We start from the raw sequence: 10262 nt of genomic DNA, 5'->3' as shown, positions 1-10262 counted from the left end.
ACCTCTCCTATGGCTGCAGAAGATGCAAACATTTTCATCAAGGCTCTCACAATCTCCTCTCTTGATGCTTTCAATAATCTGAGATCAATCCTATCAGATACTGGGCAATTAACCAACTCAATGTTCTTCAAGAGCCCCAACACGTCCTCCTTCTTAAACTGAAACTGCTCTTGCATATTAGTATTCTCCACACTGATCTCACTGTCCTCCATGGTCTTCACCTTGGTGAAAACAGATGCAAAGTACTTGTTTAGTAGCTCACCTTCATCCCCAGACTCCAAGCACAAATTCCCCCTTTTATCCTTGAACAGTCCTACCTTCTCCATGGTTATACTCCTGTTTTTCACGTAGGCTTTGTAATATTTTTAAATCCAACATGCCAAAGCCATTTGGTGTTCCTTTTACTCCTTCTAATCCCCCACTTTTCTTTCCTCCTTTCTTTATCTTCCACAAATGCCCTGTCTGCTTCTTTTTTTTAACCAAATTTACAACTTCATCCAAGGTTCTCTCACTTTGCCATCCTTATTGCTCCTCCTTACTGGAACATGCCAGTTCTGAACATCGATCAACTGTCCTTTAAATAACGCCCACATATCAGATGTGGACTTACCCAATAACAATTGCTCCCAGTTTACCCTCCTGAGCTCTCGCCGAATGACATTGTTGTTATAATAATAACAACAACTGAATAACAGCTTATGCGGGGAGTTTTTATTTTTAGTTGTGTAAAGACATTTATAATGGATAAAACACAAAATTATAGAAATCAGGTGGAGTTGGAGTTTTGGTATAATTCCTCTTGTGGGTAATAACGCTGCTGATATTGATGTTTGCACATTGGAAATGGCCATTTCAGCACAGAACATTGACAAGGGCTGTTAAGTATAACTGAGTTCATAACTTGATGCTTGAGGAACTCCAATTGGAAATCTTTCTTTCTCTCTGGTGAATAATCTTCCGATGATAAACCAGGATTAAACCACATATTTCATTGGAAGGGTTGTCATTTGTAGGGTTTGCTCAAAATCTATCTTTGCTGATTTTAACAGCTTGATTTTTATTTGAAAAGTGTGTTTTTGAATCAAATAACCACATACCTCCCACCTCTAGATTTTAGCTTCTTTATATTCTCTACATTTTGCAGCTTGCAGCAAACATTTATCCGTTCACACAGGAGATTTACTTTATGAGTAGCAGCAGCCCTTGACAAATGGTTTATATATGGTAAAGCAGATTGCAACTCCCTGGGTAAAACAACAGCTTTCCTAGCATGTTTGCGAATGTGGGATTAATTACTTGAAAATGTGCAGCTTTATTCCTTCAAGGTTTTGCTTGATATATTGTTGCAGAGAACGTTTAAAGCTTGAGATTGACCGTTTATCCTACATTGCATTATATCAGATACATTTTCTCAATCAAAACTGATATAAAAATTAACTCGCATCACCTCCCTATTGGACGACCCCTACCACCACGACCCATCTCGTCCACACTCAGTTGGTGGCCTACATTGACTGTAGTACTCCCCAAAACACCATTCCTTTTGGCTTAACAGTGAGTTTTAATAGATTATTGAAGTATGAAGTGATCTGTGAACCAGATCCGATTGACTCAATCTTCATCATTGGAACCTTTCGTAATAAACTACAATCAGGAACCCTAATTCTTCTATCCCCAATCAGCCCCCGTCTATCTAAATGCATATATATCCCATCCCTTGGAATCCTCTCCAGTAACATGCCCATCACCGATGTTTGGCTCACTGGTCTATTAGTTCCCAGGCTTTTCCTTGCAGCCCTTGTTAAATAAAACCACAACATTAGCCAACCCACCAGTTTTCTGGCAACCTCACCCGCACCTAACGATGATTCATATATCTCAGCCAGGGCTCCAGTAAATTCTTCTCTAGCTTCCCACAATATCCTCAAATATATCTGATCAGGCCCGGGAGATTTATCCACCTTCATACGCCTTAGGAGGTCTAGCACCTCCTCGACCATAATATGGACTGTCCTCAAGACATGTCAATTAAATGTTCCAAGTTCACCAGCCTTCATCACTTTCTCCACAGTAAGAAGCAGAGGAGAAATAGTCATGGAGCACTGTCGCTCAATACAGACGAACACTTTGGTTTCTAAGGAGCCTTATTCCCAACCTAATTATCCTCTTTCTCTTAATGTACATAAGATCTCTTTGGATTTTCCTTAATATTGTCTGTCAGAGCTATCTCCTTCCCCCGTTTTGTCTTCTTGATTTCCTTCTTAGCTTTGCTCCTCCTTTTTTGAAACTCCTCCAGGGATGCACTTGATCCTAGCTGACTATACCTGTCCTGTGCCTCCTTTTACCTCACCAGAGCTTTGTGTTCCCAGTTCCCTTACTCCCCCCTACATAGTCCTTCTCTCTCACACGAACATGCATGCCCGGAACTCTTGTCATCACACTTTTAAAAGCATCCTACTTTGCGAACATTCAGTCTGGACAAGCTAGATGCACGAATAATATTCCCAATGTTGGGGGAGTCCAGAACCTATGGCCACAGTCTAAGAATAAAGGGGAGGCCATTTAAAACTGAGGCGAGAAAAAACTTTTTAACCCAGAGTTGTGATTTTGTGGAATTCTCTGCCACAGAAGGCAGTGGAGGCCAATTCACTGGATGGATTTAAAAGAGAGTTAGATAGAGCTCTAGGGGCTAGTGAAATCAAGGGATATGGGGAGAAGGCAGGCACAGGTTACAGTTTGTGGATGGTCAGCCATGATCACAATGAATGGCAATGCTGGCTCGAAGGGCCAAATGGCCACCTCCTATTTTCTATGTTTCTATAACTAAAACACAAGTCCCCCATTTGGGGTATCAGACAGGAACAAGATTGTACTTGATTCTGGTGTTCATAACATTGAATTGGCACTTACTTTCTGTACTTTCATTTAAAGAATAGCCATTGGGAAATTAGAGTGGGTCAGAGGGAAATTAGAGATAAAAGATTTAATCTCAAGCAAAAACGATGGTTGCAAGTCCTCCAAGGGCTGACACTGTTGTGTTAATCTCACAAGGCTACAGGTTTCAGAAGATTAATAAGAAAGTGGCTGGAATTACAGCAACAAATTGAACAGATATATTTTTTTAAATTCGGAATGAAATGAATGCACGTGGAAATTCCTGCAATGAGAATTCCATCCTCAGTAAGTATGTATCCCATGTTGTCAAATCCAGCCCCGTGGTTGCCGTCTGATGTTGAAGCGGGGGGCACATTCAATTCTTCGGTGGAGAGAGGTCATGGCATATTTCTAAATTTTGGAGTACCTAGCATTCCCACAATAGCCATGTGTCTTGTCTTTAATAAAATCTTTTGGACGTTGATATACAATGTAATGTATTATTCTTTGGGATGGAGAGAAATATAGTTTTACTTTATCAAATATTATCATGGAACTGATGGATTGCAAAAGCTCAACTTGGGACATTCCTATGGTGTGGGTCTTGCACTCGCAGGACCTAAAATAAACAGCGAAGAAATAGAATGTGTTGGAGTGGCCATGAGCAATTACTGGATTGTCCTTTATCTGAACGTGTGAGCTAAAGGATATGTTTTCAATTTGTAGTGGTCAGAATCAAGATTATAACATTAAAATCATGTGCACCTTATTGATTAGATAATACTGTGGTAATTATCTTTCCTTAGTGCAGCACTGATTTATAATGTATTTTTGGTTTAATTACTCTTCCATGCTCTTTGTTAGTATGGCTCTAGAGGTTCTTGTAATAAAGAATTTTCAAGGCATAATTAATGCTGTGACTCCTGGGATGCATGTTTGACTGGTTTTGAGTAAAATGCTTGACTGATGGTTGAGTGGATAAATACATAGCGCAAGGAGTAGTGAGTCAAGTAGTGAATTCAGATTTAGTCTGAAGAAGCGTTTCGACCCGAAACGTCACCTATCCCTTTTCTCTAGAGATGCTGCCTAGCCCACTGATTTACTCTAGCATTTTAGCTTCAGATTTTCTCTCTTGAGTTTGTGCTAAGCCAGCAAGTGCAAATGTGTGAAAAATGGCCTTTGTATCCTTGTTGAGAGAGGAGGAAAGAAAATCTGCTGACTGCCAACCAAAGACCAAGTGGGAAAGTACTTCACTGGATATTGAGCGGGGAGAGGAATGGACTAGATTATGTATTTGACATTCTGCTCTTGTGGAATTGGTGGCATTACGTTCATTCATTTCGTGCTGATGGATTTTCTTGTTTGTGCACAATTGATCTTATTTTAGCCAACACAAGAACAGAAGAAAATAGAGGCAGGAGCAGGCCATTTGGTCCTCCCAGCTGCCCCACTGTTCAATACAATAATGGCTGATCTATCCTGGCCTCTATCCTTCTTCTGTGCCATTTTTCCATTCCTCAATCTATCAAATATTTATCCATCTCCACTTCAAATGCTTTTAATGGTCCAGCTTCCACTACTACTACTGGGCAGAGAATTCCTGAGATTCAATAACCTATATGAGAAGAAATTTCCATGAAAGCAGTTGGCATAGTGGAGAGATTGCCAAAGGGCATGAGCAGAGGGGAGAGTGTGATGAGTGAGGAGAAAGAAGGAGAAGGAAATGACCTGCTGCAGACCTTCAACATCTATTGTAGTAGAATGGGACAATGTGGTTGGGGCAACTGTGAAAGGGGGAGAAAAACATTTGAAGCAGTTTAACATTCACAGGAAGAGAATGTAATTGATTATCTCCTGTGTTAAAATCATAGCAACAAGAAATAATTATGGCACAGAAGGTCACTTGGCCCATTGTTTCATGTCAGTCAAAATATGCTATCTCGTCTAATTTGACCTACCAGCACTTTGTCCATAACTTTGGAATTTATGTTCTTCAAGTAATCACTTTGATGTGAATTGCTCTTCTCGAGGTTGGAAGCTGCTCTCTGATACGAGTTTCTGATAGATATGCGCAGGACCTGAGTAGCTCTTGGTAACACAAAATATTTGTTACTAATTAAACTGGAGAGTCTCAACTATCAAACAAAATGGCAGTTTTTGCTGATGGTACTGGGTCAAAATGACTGCAACTTACCCACGTTATCGACAATCTTGTTCAATTCAGTGATTTTGATTGGCACTAGTAAATTTAAATCTGTCTCAATCAACAAGAATGATCTTCTTTTGCGTGTCATTTGCCTCATTTTCCGTGTGATTAATTTCTCCAATTGGCTCCTTTATATGTGCACGAGTAACCAATTCCATAAGAGTTATGGAGGCATCAGTTACATGCAGAATACAGGTGTTTATTCAAGACTTCTCTGCATCATAAGAAGAAAGATTTGCCTACAATATTGCTGGCATTGTGCACATTGCCACAACCTGTACCATCTGGATTATAACCCCAGTGAAGAAGGTTGCAACCTATTAGCATGGCCACAGTTAATGTCAGGCTGGAAAATGATGTTGTTTTTAAAGATCATAACATTTATTCAGCCACTGATATTTTGTAATTATAGTACCAATCATTGTTGTTTTTCCTTCCTTAATGTACTGGTTCAAGTGTGGAAACGGATGTACCAGTAACTGTAAAACCTCATCAAAGTGGCAATTCTTCATATATATATGTCTCAATTGTATGAATCAGGAAGTTATTCTCCCATATTATGGAAATTATTCTCCCATATTATGGCCTCCCATATTCTCCCATATTACGTGCCGGATTCAGCCCTGAACCAAAATCCATAACATTTAAAATGGGTTTTCCCTTCCCCTATTGCAAAAAGCAATTGAGTCATCTTTAGAACCAAAACACCCACCTCAGATACTATCTTGAGGCCTTTGACACTGGTATGGTAAGTGGACATTTGAAAACTGGCAGAACTTTCTGGCAATTTTCCCCTTAATTCCAGAATTTCAAATCAATAGATTTTTTAATGTTACTACATAATTTGACATTATTTCATAACAATGACAAAAGAATTTTAATGTACATGATTGGTACAATACAGCAGAACCAAAGATATCACAGATTTCAATTACATTAGAAACTGTTGTAGACAGGAACATAATTGGCAATTTTATGTGAACAAATATCCCGCTGAAGTTTTTTCTTTAACATAAAATATACAAAATCTTTTCACCAACATAATGTACAGAGTACAGCTTTCAAAGAGTACATTTCACAAAGAATGCACGATACCAGTCATCTTAGAGCTTTAACCATACAAAAATATTCAATAGGAGCATGAAAAAAATGAATCTCACACAGTGCAATAGTGCTGCAACCTTATATGCATGAGGTCACGAGATTTCTACACTATGACATGCTTCTAATGTCGTGCACAATCAAATGTACCACTCTGTTGTAAGTTTCTACAGCACTCTCAGCTCATTCGTGTTTATGACTGGATTCACACTGGTGTCCCATTTTATTCAATGACAAAAGGCATATTACTCTGCACACATTCTATAAACTGCAATCTCAAAAACATTTAACTGCAAGTCTAAAATTCACTATACAACAAGAATTGCTGCAGTAACATTGCAAAACAGTGCAACCCTACACTTGTCAAAAATGATTCAAACTGTACATTAATAGGGCCTTTTACATTTATCAACATCACTTTACATTAAAGCAATAATGGACTTCAAAGATATGTATTAATGGGATCTAAGGCGGAGCAGAATATAATCTATTTGTATTGGCATGCTGGTATTCATAAGACAGCTGAATCCCATTTGCAGTCCACTCCCTCTTTCCCTTTTATTTATAACAGATCTGCTGTTTTATTTGCTTTTGGGCCTGTGTTTACAGCTTGCCCTGATATGGGGTGTTGATCAATCTTGCATGAATGCCGCTCCCTCTTGTTTTTATATACACCGGCAAAAGAAGATAAACAACCACTTTTAGGCAGCAGTGTTATCTCAGATTTCATACAGCAAGCATCCCATTGAAATAGACCTATTAAATAACATTTTATTAATCCTGCTTTTTTCCCATGAGGAAGTCTGTCTGCCACTTGGCAACCACCCACTGAGGCATGACTTAAATCAGAAACCCATTGTGCAAGGAATTACAAGTACAGATGTGTGTATCCCTTCACTTCATGGTGAGTGGTGAGCAAGAGAATGGTTGGAATTGAGGCTCTCCCCTAGTTAGCAACACTGCACTGGAGTTACTCTGTTAGTTCCACACAAACTTACACTTGACACTTAAAGTGAACTTGATTCCTATAAAACACCATTGCTGAACATTATAAGTAATAAAACTATGCACCACACACCCCAAAATAATCTTTCCTATCACGACATCCAGAATTATGTCTTGTGAAATGTTATTAATATGATCAATCACCAATATAGTCATTGAACATCCTGCTTTTCAAAAATTACATTTCTTTCTCACTGAAATTTCAACAGGAAAAATTAAGAGAGTTAAATAATCATCAAATAGTACTGATCAAGTTTCAATATATCACAGTTTGACTCTAATGTATTCAGTTGATGTTTTGTTGGCCCTACTGCTTTGACAGTAAAACTATGGTGAAACGAAAACTTGTACAACCATTTTTTTTCATATAAAATGTCTCGAATTTGTCACCAACAATTGCTTCCATCAACAGCACAACTAGTCTAGCATCAGTTTATTTCATCCTGGTGTTTACAGCTTGAAATGTTCTTTCCAAGTTTGAAGGAACAAACCAATAATTCAATTGTACAGTATTTTTCTTAGTTCTAATGGCACTATTTTTCATTCGCCTTTTGAAACTTGGCAACAAAATTAATTCCAAGCACTATTTCCTTTCTACAACATCCTATGCCTTGATAGTGTGGTCGTCTTGGTTTTCATTGATTTAATAATAATGAAATAATAATCTAGTTCCGCAAATCAATCAAACAAGAAACCACTCATTTACTGCAATACTAAACAGCATAAGAAGTAATGCATTAATCTGGTACACTGCAGACATGTACCCATCAACACCTTTTTACGGACTACTGCTTGAATGAAATGCTCTATTTTATCTTGACTTGCCATTGTTGTGCTGCAATGTACTTCCATGCACCAGTAAGTTAAAGCTTTGCACTGTGATCTTATTCATCTCAAAATCATAATTTTCTTTTGCTATTATTCTATTACCTGATTTCCCATGTGCACTGCAGTTATAATCTCATTTTGAGATGTAAAGCCCAATTCTCACTCCATGTAATAGAGGCATAGAGTGATTCTCTTTCAGAATTATACAATGTGGAGATTGGTGATATATGCTACATACTTAGGGGAGACATTAAATAATAATTTATAGTTCTACATATTTGCACCTTTCCAGCATCCTACTTGAGGCCTGCTTCATCCCCATCTGTCATGCAAGCTGAATCATTAAGTGGGCTTCAAGTTTAAATAGGATTCTTCACACATCGGTATAATAGACAGACTATTATTCATGGTTTCATGTTCACATGCTAGTACTTTACAGCAGGGTCTGTAGATGGAAATTAAGACTGGGAGCACTGGCTACTTTTACGGTATTTATCTACGGACAATGGACACAATTGTATATCCCTATTTTTGCCTTGGATAAAACCAAATCATGTGGTGCAGACTCAAAGGTAGTGTACCTATTTCCACATCAAATGGCATATTTATCGAGCAAAGTGACTGGGGAACTGCATTTTTACTGAATACTTGAAAAATATGTCAGTCAATTAAACTGTAAAACACCTTGAGATTAAATACCAGGCTTAGTCCCAATATCTTTTACATTTTAATGGATGTATGTACATATTTAATAAATGTTGCTATTAAGTAGAATAAATTATAATGATAGCATCTTTTAAAGAAGCGCCAGATTATACTCCATTCTTCCATTCATTTATAATGCTGTCCTCAGCCATTCCTTCATCATTAGTGAAATGCTTTGCATATACATAGTAATATTACCAATGTAATGTGGTTTCAATGGTGCTCTCATACACACTCCATTTATCATTGATTGCCAGGTCTAAATGCTAAAATTGTACTGTACTTTTCTTCATTCTAAAGATTTACAAACAAATCTACTGTATTATCCACTGTATAACACTTTTTTTCAGCTGCATACCCAGATCCTGTACATCTTCCTATCTGACTCATGTAATACATGTTAGCTGCAATGATCATTCCACAAGCAGTAATTCTGAAGTAGGATATGCTAATGTATTTGAGCAATAGGTTTTCATACCATTGCTTAAGACATCTAAATCATGATTACATCAGCATATGAGCTTTGTGGTTAGTTATCATTTTAGCCATAATTTATCTTGCAAGCAGTCGCTGATGTGATAGAGTCAGAGGAGAGGGTGGTAATGGGGATATGGTAGACATTTTGGTTTTTTTGGGGGGGGGGGGGGGGAGGTGGAGTTGGATATTCATTGCAAAGTCTTTATTGTTCCTGAGTTAGTTGCTGTCAGTTTGTGTGAATTCACCATTTGCAAAGGGAGGGAGAAGTGCATATATTTCCAGGTGTAATCTAATTTCAACTTTCTGGGCTAGAATCATGACCAACTTAATGGAAGATGTGGGGCTGTTGATGGTCAATCATCTCAAACCTTAGACATCACTTCGAGAGTTGCTCGTTCTTGTCCTGGGAAGAATCACCATTTACTTAGCTGGATAAACTATATAAAACTTATAACTAATTGAGTAGGTTAAAGGTGGGTATTCTGTGTTGACTGATTCATCCCTTGATTTCCCAAAGGATTTCCATCAAAAACAAATCAGGAGGGTGATAGAACACTCCCTCCCATGTGAAATAAATTCCAACACGCAAAAAAGCTTGATTTCAACCAGGTCACAGCAGCTTAAGTGATTAACATGCTCTGACTAACAATCTTGTGGGTGAACCATTACCTCAAAGAGTGCAGAAGGTCAATGAGGCAACTTACCAGCATCTTATCAGTGGCAAGTAACATTATATGTTATTCAAGTCATTGATACCCACATCACGTAAATTAATTAAAGGAAAGTTTTTTGCTGCAACTCTGGGAATATAGAGTGCAGAAACTGTAATTATTCACATGAACTAAATTAAGTTCGATCTACAGACTCAAGGAATAGTAGCTTAGCAGCACAGTGAGCAGAAACTGAGGATCATTTTCTGGCAGACATAAAAAGCTGGAGTAACTCAGCGGGTCAGGCGGCATCTTTGGAGAAAAAGAATAGGTGATGTTTCAGGTCGCGACCCTTCTTCAGACTAATTGTGTGCACAACTGGGGGTGATTGCCTGCATCTAATGCATGCATGAGTA

The 10262-nt window shown here is 38.2% G+C and overlaps 1 protein-coding gene across 1 annotated transcript in view; it reads right to left on the bottom strand.

Annotated features, from left to right (window-relative positions):
* Window positions 1-5942: 5942 nt before the first annotated feature.
* Window positions 5943-10262, bottom strand: part of negr1 (neuronal growth regulator 1) — a 379243-nt gene continuing 374923 nt past the window's right edge. Inside the window, exon 7 of the mRNA XM_078407348.1 lies at window positions 5943-10262. This exon is cut by the window's right edge and continues 24533 nt beyond it. The gene's annotated coding sequence lies outside the window, so the exon portion shown is untranslated.

This window comes from Rhinoraja longicauda, chromosome 11 (genome assembly GCF_053455715.1).
Source record: "Rhinoraja longicauda isolate Sanriku21f chromosome 11, sRhiLon1.1, whole genome shotgun sequence".
Classification (NCBI taxonomy): domain Eukaryota; kingdom Metazoa; phylum Chordata; class Chondrichthyes; order Rajiformes; family Arhynchobatidae; genus Rhinoraja; species Rhinoraja longicauda.
Note: the sequence above shows the minus strand (reverse complement) of the source record. Positions and strands in the feature narration are given on the sequence as shown.